General features: G+C 37.7%; 1 long non-coding RNA gene across 1 annotated transcript in view; it reads left to right on the forward strand.

Annotated features, from left to right (window-relative positions):
- LOC148055696 (uncharacterized) overlaps nt 1-14611 on the forward strand; it is a 64130-nt gene extending 49519 nt beyond the window's left edge. The window contains exons 2-3 of the long non-coding RNA XR_015704514.1: nt 14374-14441; nt 14527-14611. This is a non-coding gene — a long non-coding RNA (uncharacterized LOC148055696). The remainder of the gene's footprint in view (nt 1-14373; nt 14442-14526) is intronic.
- The last annotated feature ends 2903 nt before the right edge of the window (nt 14612-17514 follow it).

The following is a 17514-nucleotide window of genomic DNA, read 5'->3' on the forward strand; positions in this document are numbered from 1 at the left end:
CAAGGGGATCGAGTGCATCCTCAGGAAGTTTGCAGATGACACCAAGTTGGGCAGGAGTGTTGATCTGCTGGAGGGTAGGAAGGCTCTACAGAGGGATCTAGAGAGGCTGCAGTGAGCAAAGCAAAGAGGCTGCAGTATTTATCTTTAAATTCAAGGGTTTTTCATCCTACAGTAGCTGCAGAAATCAGGATTAAGTACACTTAATACAGCGCTAGTAATATGTGTTGCTATATCAGCTAACATGACAAAAGTATCATAATATTTTAACTTTGCTTATAGATTTTTTTCAGATGGACCTACGTATAGATTAAAGTAAGGAGGGAATTCTAGCAGAATTGGGACATGTTGTGTGCCAGTAAGCTACTGAGGAAACTTGTGGTAGAATAGGTAAAATTATGGTTAAAATCAAGCCAGCACTTTGACAGGATTACTTTCTTTTTAGTGTTTTGCTAATTAGCTAGAGATTTCAGAAGGTTGTGGAGCACTTAATAGTAATATTATGTCTTCATTAATTTATTCCTTGAGCCACAAGAAACTGACTGAACTTACATTGAAGGCTAAGGTCAAACTATTTGAAATGATTTTTCAGGAGAGAGGTGGGGCAAGATGGGAGGGAAGCTTACATTTCTGCAATACCAGTATCACAAGTTCATCTTGCAGTTATTGCAGTTATTGTGTGTAGACATATTTTACTCTAAGTGGCCTTCCAGCATCAGATGTAGCAGTAAATACATTTCTGTGCCTTTTCACATTTTTGTATAGTTTCTTAAGGCTTCTTTTCACACATTCTTTTAATTAAGTATGAAATGAGTTTCAGGTTGAAACATTTCAGGATTTCTTGTGATATAGCAGAATGTATGCTTCTGTGTAGAAGGTGGCAAAGGGACTGCTCATGAGTAGAGAAAATTGGAAGAAACTTATAATGGTTCACATTAAAAAAAAAAAAAGTATTTCTAATGCTTTTTTATGTTGTTCTTTATCAATGGAAGATTATCCTTTAAAAGCTATTGGCATATGAACTCCAGAACACCAACAGAATGATCTTTGACACTTGGAGAAACATAACATGGGAATAAAGAAGAAAAGATTCTGGAAAATAATCTGGAGAGGAAGGTGTGATGTGAAGAAGAGAGACAAGAGAGACTGCAGGTGTTGACTGGAGAGACTGAAAGTAGAATGTACAAGCTCTTACTCTCTTTTTTTTTTTTTTTTTTTTAAAAGTCTTCTGTCATCATTTCTTCTTTAAGTTCATCTTCAGCCAACTATTTTTTATTTTGGTCCAGGCTACTAAAATATGCTATTGAAGGCTCCTGAATGAGAGTTAAACATTCATAAGAATAACCACTTGCTGGGCTGCAGGTAGGGTCAGCCAGCAAGGCTGCCACAGAGAAGATGGTATCTTCCAAGCGAGATTTGGGCACCTGCGGTGCCTCAGTATTTCACTGCCACTTGGACTAATGCTCTAGGTAAATGAAATGTAGAAACTGAGTAGTATTGATATCCAGCCAATACTTGACCTTAAGGCACCTCACACTTTGTGCAAAGTTGAAATAACTAATCAACTTTCCTGAATTATATCAGCAGGTCTTCTCAAATGTGCACGTGCTCTCTCTTTCTCTCTTACTCATGAGTAGATTCCTGGGAAAAGAGTAGTCTCTCATTTACAGCTTGTGGATGGAGATGGAGTATGTGTTAGCTCATGTGCAGATCTGATGCCTGTGTGATCGATACAACACAAATTGTTTCGTATCATCCAATATACTTACCTGAAATAGTTTTTACATATCTTTGAAGTCTGGCATGCAGGCATTAAATATAGGATATGATGACTGTGTTTTGTCACACATTTCAGCTTTTGAATCAAAATGATAGTAAGGAAACAGATCCCAACAGTCTGGCTTTGTCAAAGCTGCATTGTTCTTAAGCATACCATGTAAAGCCAGCCATGTCTTGTTTTAATTCTTAGTCCATGAGAATCATCATCATCTTACTCAAGAAGTTAGACTATTCTATACCTATGCTAATTGTGAAAGTCAATCCTGTCTTCCATAGCATCTATTTTTGACCTTTTACTTTCAAAAAGATTTTTGGAAGGGTGCGTCCATACACTGCTGGTTAGCTTAAATGGACAGTTTGTGTTATCAGTGTCCATTTTTTAAGTGACTACAAAAAGTGACTATTACTATAGAAAAAAGGTTTTGTATCTTTATGCACTTAATTCACAGTAACATCAGGCACAGCACTCTAAAGTGGTAAATACCACCATCTTTAAGAATAGAGGATGGTATCACAGACTTCATTAAATAAGTAGGAATAAAGGCAAGGTGTCCCAAGTCATCTAGCAGGCTAGTAGACTCAGTATAGCTCCAGAAAAGGGGGAGAGCATGATAGAGCTGCCACGTGGCCCATATTCCATGACCTTCTTTCCTTATTGCCTCATGGGCCCATAATATTGTAAACCTAAGAAATGGCATTATTCAAGGGAGAAGAAAGATGAGGAGAAACAAAGGACAGTACTTCTGAGGTTTTGTTGTTGTGTCTGAGAAATCTTCTTAATGCTTTTGTTTTTCTTGGAGGTAGAGAAGGACTGCTCTCCATTGTCATGCATTTAATTATTCATGTATTTTACAAAACAGGAATAGAGGCATAAGGTAAAAAGTGAGTGGACTAAGGGTGTTGGGAATTTCAGCCACAATTTCTTGCCCTTCTTTTGTAATTGCATAAGCTTAAGTAAGTCAAGGAAGGTTTTCTGTTACTTTAGCGCTATTCTATACTACTATAATAAAAGAAAATGCTTGGAAATTAATCCAGGCTTGCAGGTTGTGTGATTACCCAAATTCTGTGACAAAACGGACATGAATTGCAAAATGATTTTCAGACTGAGTGATTAGGTCTTGTATCCCTTACCTCTGGAAAGTGAATCCATCTAGCAAAGATCATTGCATCCTTGGCTGTAAGGTATTAGCTTTTCTTGTTTTTTCAGGGAGAAATTAGTGGGAGCTATTGCTGATGGCAAGTTATTTTTTGTTGGGTTCTTATGAACAGGACTTCTACTGTTGAGTAAGTATTTGTCATTGTGTATACTGCTGGCATTTATACCTACCATTCTCCTTGGAGTATGGCTTCAGTTACACAATTTTGAGTCTGAGCCTCTAAAAAGATGTCAGTGTCATCTTTCATGATATGATTAAGACTACTTTCAGTGTATTGTGTATGTGCTTGGAAAATACGATGAGAAAGATCCAAACAACATGGAGGGCGTAGTGGAAAGGAGAACAATGTGCATAATACTGAAAAGACCTTATGAAACAGCTTCCAAAGAAAAGATGGAAATTAATGTGTGCTCAACTTAGAAGTAATAATACTGGAAACTTTAGAGGTATAAATGCCACAAGAACAGACTCTAGTCATTCTTTCCTTCCATGTGATGCAATATGAGGAAACTGAGAGTGAGACTTTACTAAAATACATTTCTGATAAAATTAAACAAAATAAATCAAGCCCCCAGCTGTGTCTCATATGTTTAGCAGAGTCTACAAAATTAGCTTGGAGAAGTGGACTGTGGGGGGAAGGGGGGAATGAACAGCTGTGAAGTAATAAACTGTTAAGGTATAGCCCTAAGTATCAGGGTTTTTTTTAATACATAGCATCTGCATTTATGGTTAGGTTATATCAGGGCAAACAGTTGTTAGAACAAAATTCCTGGAACGCAGAAGATGATTGCTGGCTGCCTGCAAAGACAAAAGAAAAGCACAAACCCTCAGACAACACTGGTATCTAGTTATTTGTTAAAGCAGGAAATACTTAATTTGAGTGTAGCACTTAAATAATAGGAATTCACTGTAAAAGAGTGAGACTTGTTGAGAGTGCAAGATGAGTGAGGGGATTGGAATTTCTAGAAACACTCCTCATGTCCTAACTTTTCCCCTTGGAGTTAATTGGCTTTACTAGGAAGCTATGTACCTTCAAAACCACCCTTGAAACATGTAGAAAACATCTTTTGAGTAACATTGTACAAAAAGTATTTTGGTTTGCTATATAAAAAGCATTCTGAAATTAGGAAGTAAAATGTGAGTATCATAAACAAGTTGTATTTAACCTATTGAACTGAAGGACTTGAAGTTTAATGTTTCAGAATCACATCTTTCTCTGAGAGGGTGTGATCCTGGCAACACTCAAGCATGTGAGTTACCTTATGATAAAACAGTTTCAGATGTGGAGTCTTGGACTGTATGTTCTGTCCTGTGCTATGTGGTTCTGAATGCAGTACTCCAAGTGAGGCCTCACGAGAGTGGAGTAGAGAAGGACAATCACTGCCCTTGGCCTGCTGGTCACACTTCTTTTGATGCAGCCCAGGATACAGTTGGCTTTCTGCAAGCGCACATTGCCGAGTCATGTTGAGTTTCTCATCAGCCAGCACCCCCAAGTCCTTCTCAAGGCTGCTCTCAATCCATTCTCCACCCAGCCTGTATTTGTGCTTGGGATTGCCCTGACCCAGGTGCATGACCTTGCACTTGGCCTTGTTGAACTTCATGAGGTTTGCATGGGCCCACCTCTCCAGTCTGTCAAGGTCCCTCTGGATGGCATCCCTTCCCTGCAGTGTGTCGACCACATCGCACAGCTTGGTCTTGTCAGCAAACCTGCTGAGAGTGCACTCATCCCACTGTCCATGTTGCCAACAAAGATGTTAAACAGTGCCAGTCCCAATACCGACCCCTGAGGAATGCCACTCATCACTGGCCTCCACTTGGATATTGAGCCATTGACTGCAACTCTTTGAGTATGACCATCCAGCCAACTCCTTATCCACTGAGTGGTCCATCCATTGAATCCATGTCTCTCCAATTTAGAGACAAGGATGTTGTGTGGGACAGTGTCAAATGCTTTGCACAAGTCCGGGTAGATGACATCTGTTGCTCTTCCCTTGTCCACCAACGCTGTAACCCTGTCATAGAAGGATACCAAATTAGTCAGGCACGATTTGCCCTTAGTGAAGCCGTGTTGGTTGTCACCAATCACCTCCTTATTTTCCATGTGCCTTAGCGTAGTTTCCAGGAGGATCTGCTCCATGATCTTGCCGGGCACAGAGGTGAGGCTGGCTGGCCTGTAGTTCCCTGGGTTTTCCTTTTTTCACTTTTTAAAGATGGGGGTTATGTTTCCCCTCTTCCAGTCTCTGGGAACTTCACTGGACTGCCACGACTTCTCAAATATGATGGATAGTGCCTTAGCAACTTCATCCGCCAGTTCCCTTAAGACTTGCGGATGCATCTCATCAGGTCCCATGGACTTGAGCACCTTCAGGTTCCTTAGATGGTCTCAGACCTGATATTCTCCTACAGTGGGCAGTTCTTCATTCTGCCTTTACATTCTGCCACTTGGGTGGTGTGGCTAGAGCACTTGCCAGTGAAGACAGGCAAAATCGTCATTGAGGACCTCAGCCTTCTCCATATCCTGAGTATCCAGGTCTCCCATTTCCTTCTGGAGAGGGCCCACATTTTCCCTAGTCTTCTTTTTATCACTGACATACCTACAGAAGCTTTTCTTGTTGCCCTTGACATCCCTGGCCAGATTTAATTGAGTTAAGTCTGTAATTCACATTTCACAGTCTCAGGATCTACTGTGGTTAAAAAAAAAAATAAAAATCAAGAAATCATTAATAATGTAGTTGATAATTAACTTCTTTTTATGAAATATCCTCTGGCAGATCACGGATTCCATAAAGCTATTTGTTACTCAAATCTATTTGAGTATAATTTTTTTTTGTGGTCTAACCGATATCTGCTTGTACCAGTTCAGTTCTGCATTGGGTTGGGTGCATGTTCACTATGGTTATTGCCATGTCCATGGTTGAATTTTAGTCACTACAATCATGACCAAAAAGTACAAACAAGTGTTTGTACTCTGAAGTAGTACTTAGCACAGATAATACACTATTATGTCTGTTTCCCTGGGATTTGAATTAGCGTACTCAGAACTGCCTTGTTTTTTCTTTACTGTGCCACTTTGACAAATCTTCAAAAATCAAAGTGGTTTTTGAAGTATGAAACTGGTTGTACCTGTATTGGCTGGGATAGAGTTAATTTTCTTTATAGTAGCTGGTATGGGGCTATGTTTTGGATTTGTGCTGGAAACAGTGTTGATAACACAGGGATGTTTTAGTTGCTGCTGAGCAGTGCTTACACAGGGTCAAGGCCTTTTCTGCTTCTTACCCCACCCCACCAGCGAGTAGGCTGGGGGTGCACAAGAAGTTGGGAGGGGACACAGCCAGGACAGCTGACCCCAACTGACCAAAGGGCTATTCCATACCATATGATGTCATGCTCAGCATATAAAGCTGGGGGAAGAAGCAGGAAGCGGGGGACGTTCAGAGTGACGGCGTTTGTCTTCCCAAGTAACCTTCATGTGTGATGGAGCCCTGCTTTCCTGGAGACGGCTGAACGCCTGTCTGCAGAAGGGAAGTAGTGAATGAATTCTTCTTTTGGCTTTGTTTGCTTGCACAGCTTTTGCTTTACTTATTAAACTGTCTTTGTCTTAACCCATTAACTTTCTCACTTTTATCCTTCCAGTTTTCTCCTGTGTCCTGCTGGGGGGGGAGTAAGTGAGTGGCTGTGTGGTGCTTAGCTGCCTACCAGAGTTAAACCAGACAGTCCTTTCTGGCATCTAATGTGGGGCTTGAAGGGTTTGAGATAATGACAGGTTTGATTGGAATGTGCTAGATCATATTTATAGATGTTTAACTATTAATTGGCAGACTTCTGTTTTTGCCATGGGGCTTGCTTGCCTTACTGTATATTAGAGACTAGTGCTTGTTAGTAGCTGCTTTTTGCTTTTGCTGCTTGCTGTACTGCTTATCATCTTACTTTGCTGTGCCTGGGAACATTTTGATAACAGTAATGGTTATGAGCCTGGGCTGGCAGACGGTCTTTATCTCAACCCACAAGCTTTTGGACTTTTATCCTTCTGAATCTCTTCCCCTTCCCACCAGGGGTAGTGAGCGAGTGGCTGTGTGGTACTCTGCTGCCTATCAGGATTAAAGCAGAACACTGGTGATTTCTTTTTTCTTTTAAAATATATGTAGAACCCAAAAATATTCTCTGGAGCATGCATATATTCCAAGTTGTTGAACATTTAGCTTTGCATTAGGCTGGGTTACCTGACATATGGCCAACTTGTGCAATAGCACAGCTATTTAAAATTTTCCTGCTCATTAGTTCAATGTTACCTTTTTGTCAGAGGTGTTTGCACTCCCACTGTTCAACCAGTAGAGCCACTTCTGTGTGCTCTCTAATTTCCTTCAGGCAGGTTTGCTTAAATGGCTTAACCCAGTGATTTAAGCTAAACCAAAGTATTAAACCAAAGTATTTATCAGAAGTAGTATAAAGAACTCTCACATGATTTCCTCTGTCAACAACGGAAGCATGTAGGTGGTGAGTGTGGTGAGGGAAGAAAGCATTTAATATCTGCTGCTGTGGTAAGAAGAGTTGTACTGGAGTTTTATGCCTCTTACCTAGCTTTCTTGTAAGCAATATGCAGCTTCTCATCATTGCAGTCTTTGAACTCCTTCCGTGTAAAATCAATGATAGTAGTTGACAATAGCTTCATTCTTTTGTCCCACAAATGGGATGGTGTCATGCCATTAAGGTACAGAGGAATTTACTGATCTCTAAATGTTGTCTTAGTCCATATGGCTTTGATCTGTTTTTATGACTGGATGTTTGTGGTTGAACAAGTGACCCAGAAGGTTACTTTAAACATTTTTTTTTTTTTTTTTGTCTTGGGGGGTGGGGAGGAATTACTACAAGCATAGTTATTTTATACTGAATAACTGTATCTAACGTGGAATTTTTATCTACCTTTTAGTGATAAAACTAGTTATCCTGCAGATCAAACATGCATGTCTGACTGCATATGGGTGCTAAGAATAAAGGTGATGTGAAGTTATCACAGCTGTAGCTTTATCTTTCTATTAAGATACACATCCTGTTTTATCAGAAGCTTTGTCCATACTAGAAAATGTAGTTGTGGTAGGGGGTTCTTAATATCAGTTTATTATTGCAACAGATAATTGAAGAGAAAAAAGGATTAAGCCTCTTCAGTCGTGATCATATATGTAAACAAGCAACTTTGTCCAGAGAGATTCTTTTCTTCACCCTACCTGCACAAGTTGATCTGAAATGGTTCCTATACTGTCTCTTCTGTGCTGTGCTATTCTGAGAGTTTAGGTAGGAAAGTCATGAGGGAATGAGTAAGCATGTGGAGTAAAGAAAACATGATAACGCAGATGCCTTAACCACATTTTGCCTGTACCTTCACAACACGTTTCAGGTCCAGTAATGGAAAACTTTCAATAATTCAAGAAGCTGTTAGTAATCTGTTCTATTCACTTCAATTATTCCTCATTACACTTACCAGAAGTTTTCTGTTATAGCCTTTTAAGAGGGAGCTGTGAAAAGTTAAGGCACCCAGATTCAGGAAAACTGTGGTCCTTTTATCTAGTCAGGAAGGAGATGTGCAGTTCAGAGGAAACCTGTTTGCCTCTACAGTTTCTCTCAATCTCAGTGAATCCGATGACTATGAAAATTGCCCATCATATCTTTGTTCTTGTGATACAAAGCAAGTCCAGGAAAGAGTTAAAAATAAATGATCTTTTTTTGCACCTGAAGAAGTTTCTCATCTAGCTGTAGCTGGAATTGGTGTAACTACTTTGCTGCTTCATTTAATCTCCTCAAAAGGTTCTTGAATATAAAGACTCTAAGACTCATAGAAGCAGGTGTCAGACATCAAGTGCCCCCATGACAGTTGTCGTTCTGATAATGGCATTTTTATGAAGAGGGTTCTTTGAGTATACAGAAGGTGGGTTTGCACCTGATCTGTAATTCCTTTGGCATTGTTGCAAAGACACTTCTGCCATTAGTAACCATCTTCTGAGCTATTGTGGGTTCTTGAGACTGACTTAGTATGCATTCACCAGCCAGACAAGGGTTATTTGCTATAAATAATTCTTATGTTTCTTGAAAAAAATCATAATAAATTGAAAAATGTATCAAACAACTAAATATCTTGCCTCTCATTGCATACATTGCTTTGGCTTCATTTATAAGATTTCCTAACACCACAGGAGAGAGGAAAACGCCTATGATTATAAGTAATTTCAACGTAGTGGTTCTGTCTCAAAAATCTTAATTTATGTCCTTTTTATCAGTTAGTTGCACTTACTGCTTTCTGAGAACAAATGATGATGCCTTATTCCTTTTATGAGGGGAAAACCAATCCTGCATCCTGTTCTCTGAACAGTATGGTAAAGGAACTCTCCCATGTTTTTGGTCAGTATCAGAAACCCTGATGATCATCTTGTTCCTGGCATGACTTAGCCTTTCCATAGACGCATTTGTGTCTTCTGAATTGTTTACTGCCCGTCAGTTACATTTATCTTGTATTTGATGCTATCAAACTACACTATAGTACTTTGTGTAACATAGATCAGGTTTTTGAAGATACATGTGGGTAGTAGAATTTGAAATTAACTTTATTCTTTGTTTCTGCAAGACATTTGGGACTTTTAGATTGTGCTGAAGCTTCAGGTGTGTCCAAAAGAAACAAAAAGACAAAGCTATTTAGAAATTAGAAAATATAAGGAAAAAAATATAGAGCTCCTGTAATTTTAATCATATGAAACAATTTATGCTTTGGCATATAATTGTCATGTATCACCTTAATTCAGAATAACAGTGAAAAATAATGCAAAAAATGTGCTGTCTTGTATTTCTCAAGGCTTAGTGTGGATATAAACATTTCTTGCAGAAAGTAGATAATTTAAAAATGTTGACAGCTAGCGGTAATATTGTGTAAAGCAGAAATGCAGTGGAATGAGTAATGGTGTGCTACACAAAAGCTGTATTTACTGTTTAAACTATTAGTCCTTTAACATGCCACTGAAAGGTCAGTTTTCAAGAGTAATGGAGAAACTATTGGAATGAAAGCTAGGAAATAAATTGGCAAAGGATGTACTGCGAGTGCATTCCAGCTCTACCTTGTTCATAAAGTGGTGATAAACTAGTGGCTAGATTTGTTTGTTTTGTTTTTAATAATAAATAGGAGCTAAGCATTTTCTAAATGAGTAATTTTTTCCAAAGCCACTGGTGAGTTTTGGGGTTTATACATGTCCTTATATGCTTTTAGTCAACATCATCTTGTATTTTCTAATTTGATTCCATTAGAAAAAATACAGTAAGAATGGTTCGTTGCTTCTTCTGGCAACAGGAGACAGCATGGGTAACACCTCCTGAGTGGAGGTTCCCAGTGCATGCCAGGACCAGAACTGAGAAGTTTGGGCTTGGACCGGTGCTCAGCATAAAGCTGCATCCTTCTGCTCAGGATTTCTGTTGCCAGTATACGTTACATAAAGCCCACCCTACATGAATAGTTCTGATCTACTTATATGAAGACCTATTGATTTTTTCTTCTATTCAGTAAAGTTAGTTATTTTAGAGACTATTACATGAGGGTTTTTTTGCATTTTTTCCACCAGATTTGTGTGTGCCCTTGATTGATCAGACTACATCCAGCTTCATGGCTGTTGCTGATGTAGAGCGTCCAGCTTGTCAGCTTTAAGTAATTTGTATTAACTTCTCCAGAGATGTCGTAGGGACACCTCTGCAAGAAACTTTGAAAACATGTTCCCTCTGCTTATTCCATAAGTATATCAATGGGCTCTGGGAGTGTTTTTTCCCTCACGCTGCCCTCGGATTTGGCTGCTGGTGCTCAAGGTCAGCTCTGGTACACTGCAGCTGTGTGACACTGGATGTGAAAGATTTGTCAAAGTGTATGAATACCTGATGGGGTGGAGAGTATGGCACAAAGCCAGACTTTTGTCTGTGCTTCTATATGACATGACAGAAGAAGAGGCAATGGGCATGAAATGAAAAGAGGAAATTAAATAAGAAACACCTTTTTTACTAGGATGGTGATTGAATAGCTGAACAGATGCCGTAAGGGGTATTTTCATCCTTGGAGATGCTCACAGTCTGACTGGCCGTTGTGCTGGGCATCCTGCCTTATGTGCTGCTTCTCTGAACAGGGGATTGGACTAGGTGATCTCCAGAGACGCCATCCAGTTTTTAAATGTTCTGCGGTCTTGGATCTGTGGACACCAGGAAGGTTTCTGATCGCTAGTTAGTGTACAGTGAAAACATGGCATAATAAATACATTCAGTCAAAGCAAGTGAAAAATACAAAGCATTTTTTTCCTGTTAACTTCCATTTAAACAAGAGAGGAGGTGACAATTGGAAAATAAGATACACAGAAAATACATGCTTAGTTTGAACTTGCTCATTTTGTAGTAGTGGCAGGGGCCACTTCAGGCTGGATGAAGAGACATAAAACATGCAGCAGATGTTATGATAGGCTTTTTTTATTGATGTCCAAAAGATGATTCCATAGTACACTCCTGTGGCTGTAATTTTGTGGATGTTGAATTTATTTGCTTTCCATAGGTTCTCTGATGCTTTGTATTATTCCAGAAACTGCTTGGATAGAGGAATAAGAATTGCTCAGAACAATTTTCACTGATGCTGGGCTTACAGTACAAAGAATTTAGCTATTACTCAGTGCTCTGCCAGTAAGGCTTTAAATCATTGAAATACCTTCTAAAATGAACACCAATGTTTTTTCAAGTCAGTCTGGGAAGTAGAGCATAACCCATGTGCTCTTCAGTTGATGAGGCATTTAGAGACTGGCAATATCCACCAAACAGTGTTGGTTTGTTTTTTTGTTTTGTTTTGTTTTTTTTTTTTTCTTTTGGGATCTGATTTTTCATTTTTTGTTCTTTCTTTGATATTGTTACTTTCTTGGCATATTTATAGATTTTGGTTTTTTTTTGGCTTGTTATTTTTGCTTCCAAGAATTGTGGTGTAGATCAAGGACTAGAACTCACTTATGTAGTATATGATTTTGACTTTGTAATATCCTTCTCTTGTCAGGATGGAAGTCCATAGGTCTGAAATGCCTATTGCAATGTAACAAATTTTGCTATACTGAGAAATGATGTAATGTTTTCAGAAATTGCAAAACTGGAGATTTCTTCACTGAAGTTCTTACTCTGGATATGGAACCAAAGTGCAGCGTCTTAGTTCCTAGTCTTCTTACTGATCTTTTAAGTGCTTACTAAATTAGATGCATGATAAAAATCTGTTTTAACTGCAAGCTAAATATTTTAATTGTGTTAAATAACCTGAATGTTACATTGCTAATACTGATGAACTGATGGTTGGTCTTGGTAAAGGTTTAATCTGAAAAACAGGAACTCAATTAAGAGATTTAAGAAAACCTTTTTCAAATTCTTAAACCCTAAACATTTTAGCTGTATTTAAATGACTTCAGAAAATAGAAAAGCAGAGTAATCTGAAGAACAGAGCTAAATCATAACACATCATAATGCTACAAGCTTAACACTTTATATCATTATTCAAGTGGTCGATAGGGCAGGAAATGAGGAATTAATCAGTTAAATAGTTGAATGTTTTTGTTTCAGTTGTATAAACAAAGTTTTGATGGAGCAGAAATGTTTAAGTTTTGAGATATGTCACATTTAGTGGCTGAAACTGTTTCATAGGAATCAGATTTCAGATTGTAATCTCGTAACTCTCTTCCAGGTGTTTCTACACCAAAACTCCACAGCCATGTGAACTGACCTTGGGAAGCATAACCGGAGTCTGGAAGTACCCAGATATATTCAGTGTTGTTGCTCCAGACCTAAGCAGTCTTCAGTTAATGAATTTGATGTTTCAGACTAATAGGTGTCAGGAATCTTTGTACCCCACTGAACACTTCAGCTAAAATTTCTTTAGTAACATTAGTGTATCAGCTGTCACATCCAGCTCACTTTCTTGTTCATGGTGAAATAAAACCAAGTTTAACTTCACACAATGTGATCTCTGTTCCCTAAAGAGACCTTCTGCTATGGTCTACTCTTGGAGTAAACATTTTGAACACAAAATTTTCTGAAATGGCTCTCCCTACAAATCTGAAATGGCAGAAATAAGTCTGAAAGCTGCAACTTGGACCTGACAGAAGAAAAATTACTTAAATTCTGCATGAGGAGGAAGTTTTCTATCTGTGAAACAGTGCAAGTCTGCTGACATAAAAGAAAATGCACCCTGCACCATATGTTAATCTCCTTTAAGGAATCAAACGTAGTTTTAAACCATAAAGAAACACTGTATGTAGGGGTATAGCACACTTTATTTGGATTATAAGTTTCAAAACTTTATTATTCAGCACTCTTTAGGAAGCTTTCCCATTAGTTGAAAAAGAAGAAAAATCATGAGTGTGAGTATTCACTTTCAAAAAATGTGTAAATTACACTAAATTTTGAATATAGGGTTCTCCTTTACTTAAGAAAGCTTTCTGCTTTTTAAAACCAATGACCAGTCCAAATAATGGAGCTGGGGAAAAAAAAAAAAAAACAAACCCAACACACGTGCATTGAGAAAAGTAGGGTTTGTGAGAATCTATCTGTTGTTGCTAATGCTCTGAGGTTGCATGTAACTTAAATGTAAATCATTACCTGAAGACTGCTTAACCTTCATGTAGTTCCAATAGTTAACTGTTTCCCAGAGATTACTGGAAGTGGATGTGTCTCTAGAGTCTGTTTTCTGACTTCCATCTTACACCTGAACACCAAATACAGGAACCTTAGTGTATGTCCTGAAAAATTAATGTCATAAGTCTATTTTGGCAAGGATTAGAAGGTTTAGAAAATCTGTTCCAGGAAATAAAATGTTCATCAGTGAAACTTAATGATTTATAAAAGTTTAGCAGTATAAAAGCCTGTCATGGCAGTGTCATGTGCTTTATATATATATATATATATGCATTGAACTTATTCTTTGTATATATTCTGCCTTAAATAATCCATGCCAGAAGAACAGTAATTCCATATGTTTTGCTCCTGTTGTTTCTAAAGTCATTTTCACTTAAAATAGGGGCTGCAGGCTTCACATTGTAATTATGGGTTGCATATTTAAACTCTGGGAAAAAGCTTGATGCATTTTTTTTTTTTTCTGGAAAATGGTAGTAAATGTATCACGTTTAATTCAATGAGTAAAGCAGTCTTATGTAACTGCTGTTGTCTTAAAAAATCATTAATGTGGATGCAGAGCACATTGATGTAGATGTAGGCTGCTACAGCAGAACACTCTTAAGGTTCAGAACAGGGAAAGTATGTCAAGGGAGGAGTTAAAGATCCTTATTGGAATTGTTTACATAGGTTTATTCAGATTAGAAAAATCTGGGAAAATGGTAGTTCATTTTTGCTTGCAAAAGGAACTTTGGTATGTAATCCTAAAAAGAACGTAATTTGTATTTCTGTTAAGGCTTTATGTATTGGAGGAAGAGTGAGACCATGCAAATGCAAGTGCTGGCTCTTGAAAACAAATGCAAGGTAAGTTTCATTGAAAATAAGAGACATAAGTCTCTTCCTAAGAAGCTTTATTTTTGAGAATCTAAACATCTTTCACTTCCTGTAGCAGGGAGGTCTGCTGGCTGTGATGCTGTGAATCTGCGCATCTACCGTAAAATGCAGCTCACAGACTATGACCTGTAGCCTCAGACCATGCCCAAACTGCAAGACGGCTGCTAAGCATGTGGTTTAGCCAGCACAAAAAAAACCCAAGAACATCTTTCTCGATACAGTATTTGCATGTTGAAGAACTGGTTTTCGCCTTCTAAGTAAAAAGAATTAAAATTGGAATAGTATGATATATTGCATAATTTTTTGTTCACATACATACAGATATTTGAAATCTTCAGACAGCAGAATGATTATTTTAGTTTTTTCATTTTTCATGTACATACAACACTGCTTTCAGTTTTCCTTCTCTGAATGACAGTGTTGATTAGTTTTTTGTTCTCAAATGCTGGATAATACTTTTGAGTAATGCATTCTTTCAGTGTACAGTGCACCAGTAACATGTAAATAAATATAGGAATAAAGAATGGATGAATAAATAATGAATAAACATATAGGATTGTAAACGCTAATACTATCTATAATGCTACATGTTGCATACATGTCGTTTTCTTAAACTGAAAGTAGAATTACGTTCTGTTTTCACCTGAGACTTTTCTGACTACACTAGTTGGAAACTGTTCATTAAGCTTTCCAATACCTAAAAGAAATATTTTAGAGATTAGTCTATATAAAGTATGTGAGGCTATGTGAGGTCTCTTCACTGAGTAAAAGACTAACCATGACTTGAAGTTTTCTAGAAAAATTGTTAACAGACTCAAAACTTCATAAAGTTTTCTTTCTGTCATAGCATTGTATTTTAAATATGGTTCAGCCTTTTTCCATCAAAGATTGTTCTGTTGCCTTAAATACAACTAATATGACTGAATTATTGAATGTATTCATTCATGTTAATGGACAATTTTGCACTGTTGTTCTATACCTGTCCTCAAACTCCTAGCAGAATGTCATGGGTCAGACTCCGACCTACTTTTTATGTAAAAAGCTGATTGCTAAAAATTACTGCCCCTAGTGGCAGTAGACAGTCTATATTTGTCAGATTGTGTCAGCATTACCGTACTATCAAAAAACTCATCCAAACTCAAAACCTACAGTATGATAGACTTGATCATGAAGTACATTTTCAGGCAGAATTCGAAATGACACTTGTATTTTTGTTTTGACAATCCATGCTGTTCCCAAATTGGTTTCTTTGTACTGCCTTAGTTACTGTCCTTTAGCTTTTATATAGTTTGAGTTAATTACATATCATTCTGGAAAAAAACAAAGCATTGGTCAGAACCTCAGTTAATACTGCTTCTACACAGAAATTAGTAGACAACCAGCTTGACAGGAAAAGAGGTAAAAAACCCCGATTTAATGTTAGGGATAGCATCATGCTACATGACATGGTACTTCATTTTCAATTAAAATTTCTGTTTTCATCAGAGGAATACATTTTTTTTTAGCTCTTTTGAAGAACATGTAGTATCTAATGCTGGCATTTCTTTTATATATGCAGTAGTATTTGCATATTCAGAATATCTATATAAAGAACTGCCTTCTAACATTTCCGTGTACTTTAAGCTCACTCTTCGAGAAGACTGCGGGAAATGAGTCTAACTTCCGACTCTGGTGTACATGCCAATATACTGTATGTTAAGGGAGGTGTAACTTGTGGACCTTCATCACAGAAGATTTACAGAGAAAAACTCCTAATCCCAACAATGTTAAAGGCTTACTTACATTTTGGTTACACCAGTACATGGTAGGAGTTTGGGATTATGAACAACTTCACTACAAAACAGTAGTTGGTTTTAGATTCTCATTCATCAACAGCAGTCAAATGCATTCAGAGAGTTTTTTCAGCTTGCCAATATGTTATTTGGAAATAGTGAAAGACAAAGCTTTTACCTGAAGCTGCTCTAGAAGGAAAGTGTTCTTTCATTATCAGTGTGGCAATGTGCACAATGCAGTCCTTGTATTTTGCTTACTACTGTAAGATAATGTGTACACCCCACTCTTAATGACGACCACATGTAATATATCAGATATGTTTTACATGTGTAATTATAGCAATTACAAGGTAGATGTAAAAATGGCCCTGGTATCCTGTTGTGTAATACTTGCTATAGAGCAATGCTGAACTTAAAGGCATATGGAGAGGGAAAACCTGGTAAGGAAAACAGATTTATTTCTGGTGAAATGATGTGGAGTAGAATGAAAATCTTTACAGTGGAAAGAATGCTAGGTAGGTGAGTAAAATTAGAAGGTGGAAAGTTAGAGATGAGTCCAAGTTCAGTTTGAATAGTTAGTGATAAATTATCTGTTCATAACAGATTTCTGCTTAAACTAAAAATCGTGACTGCTTCATTGAATCGCAATTAAAAACAAGATCAACAGAAACTGGACAGTGGCATGCTGGGGATCCCATTTTTTAAGCCAGTGAGACTACCAAGTGTTGCATTTAATCTTTTTTGAAGTTGCCTGGCTTCTCTCATATGCTGTAGTTGTGTGTTGGGGTTTTTTGATTTGTGTTTTGGGTTTTTTGTTTTGTTTTGTTTTTTTTTTTCCTTTTTTTCCTGAGGAATGGGAGCTTCTTGCTTATGCTTGAATTTTCTAAAATAACAAATTCTTTCCAGTGTACTTCAATGCTAACCTAACAGGACCACAAATAGGATACCCTCCAAGTTTTTCTTTAAGAAAGGATGGGCTGAAGTCTGGTTTCCATGTACCTTAAGCAAATGCTTATCTTCCACCTAACCTGTTTAAGTGTGTGCGTAGGTACACACAGTAACTTTTGAATATAGAGTGTGTTCATGGAGTACAATGGTAATGAGTTGCTTGTTATTGTTTATGTTCATCAGACTTCGCTAAATCTTTTTTCAAAATGTGTGACGGAACAGCAGTCAGATAGTGATAATCTTAAATCTTGCTTTTGTGGTTACATTCAGACCAGTGAAGACTTAAGGAGTTTCTGTAGTCAATTATTGATGTTAAGAACTTT

This window comes from Nipponia nippon, unplaced genomic scaffold (genome assembly GCF_047370975.1).
Source record: "Nipponia nippon isolate SJK-2023a ecotype South Korea unplaced genomic scaffold, ASM4737097v1 scaffold_2, whole genome shotgun sequence".
Classification (NCBI taxonomy): Eukaryota; Metazoa; Chordata; class Aves; order Pelecaniformes; family Threskiornithidae; genus Nipponia; species Nipponia nippon.